Source organism: Phalaenopsis equestris, unplaced genomic scaffold (genome assembly GCF_001263595.1).
Source record: "Phalaenopsis equestris unplaced genomic scaffold, ASM126359v1 Scaffold000293, whole genome shotgun sequence".
Classification (NCBI taxonomy): Eukaryota; Viridiplantae; Streptophyta; class Magnoliopsida; order Asparagales; family Orchidaceae; genus Phalaenopsis; species Phalaenopsis equestris.
This window is the reverse complement of record NW_018164735.1, coordinates 403,599-406,831: the sequence shown is the minus strand read 5'-3', so window position 1 is coordinate 406,831 and position 3,233 is coordinate 403,599.

Genomic DNA, 3,233 nt, shown 5'->3' with positions numbered 1-3,233 from the left:
TGGGGTAGCATTGTGTTGTTGCATTGCAGTTCTTCCTTTTTGGTAAAACTGCATTTTGTCTGTGGTTTCAAAAAGCTGCAACTAAAAGCTACATTTTTCCATCAGACCTGACTATCTACTGTGGTTGCAAGAAAACTGTGGTATTTAAAAAAAACTAATATCCGCCGCAGCTTTTTGAATAGCAGCTTCTCACTTGCTTCTTCAAACAACTGCAACTACCCCAAATAGACCCTAAGATTTCAACTTCATCTACCTAAGAGGTTTCAAAATATCACTTATTTAAGCTCCTATCATCCTCATTAGGGCTATATACGCAAAATCATCCATCGTGCATATAGGACTCTAGAGGTGACCCCTACAAATTCAAGAGGTGGGTCCCATCATGTAGCACTTTGCCCCATCCAAAGTTCACGAGGTGGCTTCCATAGTGTAGCACTTTATTTTGTATGAAATTTAGTTCACATTATTCATCTGGTGTAAGGCTACTTAAGATGTTTCACAATGTAACCCACTTAAGTTCCTGGCATCCTCATTAATGTTCTATATGTAGAATCATTTGTCATGCAGATAATACTCTAGAGGTGACCCCTACAGATTCAAGAATTGGATCCACCATGTAAAACTTTGCCCCATCTAAAGTTCAAGAAGTGGCCCCTTTGGTGTAGCAATTTATTCTTTATGGAACTTAGTTCACATCTTTTGTCTGATGTAAATCTCTTATACCATTTGTGATAGCTTAACTTCTCACTAATTGAGGTATTATCTTTTTTAGCTCGATGACCTCACAATTTTGCCCCGTTGTTGTAACTTCATAGGTCGCTCATCCTGAGAGTGCTCCAACATGAGCATGCTTAACTTTGTAGTTTCTATCAAAATTATACCATTACACCAAGAGGTGTCTTAATATTTAAGAGTTCAGTTATTTTCTACTTAAAATGTTTCATAATCTCCCCCACTTAAATAGTTCACGTCCTTGTCATTGTTATATATACAGAATCATCTACTGGACATATAGGACTCTAAAGGTAGCCCCTACAGATTCAAGAGGTGTAACACACCATGCAGCACTTTGCCTCATCCATGGTTTAAAAGATGGCTCACATGACATAGCACTTTATTCTAATTTGCACTTAGTTCTTATCTTTCAATTGGTATAATAATCTGATACCATTTTTGATAGTGTGAACTCTCAACCATCATTGCATTGTTTGTTTTGGCCTAATGGTCCTAAGGTGTTATCTCATTAGTGTAACTTCCAAAAAGGTTGCCCATCATAGAAGTGCTCCAACACGAGCACACTTAAATTTGTAATTTCTATCAAAATTCTACCATTACACCAAAATGTGTCTTGATGTTTAAGACTCATTCTACTTAAGGGGTTTCAGAGATATTGTATAACTCTGAGGTGTCTGTCATTGCTAAGTTGCCACATCAACCTACCATATTGCACCATTAGGTTGCATTACCCACCTACCAAGTTCCTCTATTGAGACTTGTCGTATTGCTCAACCAGGATGCCTTGTGAACTTGTCAGATTATCCAACAAAGTTGCCCAGCCAATTTATTCTGTTGAGCTCCACAACCATTGAGTTAACAAGTTGATGTGTTGATAAGTATTGAGCTAACCAATTATGATGTTCCAAGAGCTGAGTACTAAGTGTCAAGTTTTAAGGGTTCGTTCCAACTCTTGGGACACACATTTCATAACTCTATAGGCCATTGCATGGCCCAACTTTGAGATGTGACATTACCTTATATAGCTTTGCATACTTCAATGTACTTTTTATTTATTTCTTATCAAATTTTGTACTTAAGTAAAGGATGATCCAAGTTCTATAAATAGATTGTCAAAATTTTAAAATAAGGAATAATTTTTCGGGAGGGAGGAAATGTCTAGGACCTCACACGAGGGACCTCTCCTCTTCTTTCGAGATCCTTCCTCCTCCCTTCTCTCTATTTCTTTGTCCCTCTCATTTTCTCAATGTTATTAATATTTGAGCATAACCCACATATAAATCAGAAGTCAACATTTACCTATAAGAGGATAATTACAATAGATTAAGCATCATATAATAAGAAACAATGATGATAATAGAGAAATAGGAAAGGAGTGAAAAGTTGTTTTATCCATAAGAGAAAAAAAAAACTCAATGTTATTAATATTTGAGAATAACCCACATACAAATTAGAAGTCAACATCTACCTATAAGAGGATAGTTACAATAGATTAAGCATCACATAATAAGAAACAATAATGATAATACAGAAAGAGGAAGGAGTGAAAAGTTGTTTTATCCATAAGAGAAAAATCAACCAGGATGCCTTGTGAACTTGTCAGATTATCCAACAAAGTTGCCCAGCCAATTTATTCTGTTGAGCTCCACAACCATTGAGTTAACAAGCTGATGTATTGATAAGTACTGAGCTAACCAATTATGATGTTCTAAGAGCTGAGTACCAAGTGTCAAGTTTTAAGGGTTGAGTCCAACTCTTGGGACACACATTTCATACCTCTATAGGCCATTGCATGGCCCAACTTTGAGATGTGACATTACCTTATATAACTTTGCATACTTCAATGTACTTTTTATTTATTTCTTATCAAATTTTGTACTTAAGTAAAGGATGATCCAAGTTCTATAAATAGATTGTCAAAATTTTAAAATAAGGAATAATTTTTCGGGAGGGAGGAAATGTCCAGGACCTCACACGAGGAACCTCTCCTCTTCTTAGGAGATCCTTCCTCCTCCCTTCTCTCTATTTCTTTGTCCCTCTCATTTTCTCAATGTTATTAATATTTGAGCATAACCCACATATAAATCAGAAGTCAACATTTACCTATAAGAGGATAATTACAATAGATTAAGCATCATATAATAAGAAACAATGATGATAATAGAGAAATAGGAAAGGAGTGAAAAGTTGTTTTATCCATAAGAGAAAAAAAAAAATCTTCGGATGCTAGCAACTATAATTCTTTAGCTTCTTCAAGAAAAAGAATTAGAAGCCTTATCTTTGTAGGTGACTATTTTTTTTCTTTGCAAGCGAATACTATCCTTGTTAGTATTCTTATTTTTATAAAGTGTAATTCAACATGAATATATTTTGAAACTTAGTGAATTATTTGATGTTTGTGTGATAATGGATGTCGGTTTACTGAAATTGAATCACATAACTTTTATCTTCTCTTTTATAGTTGTCAATTTTATGCTTTTAAAACATTGTCATAAGCA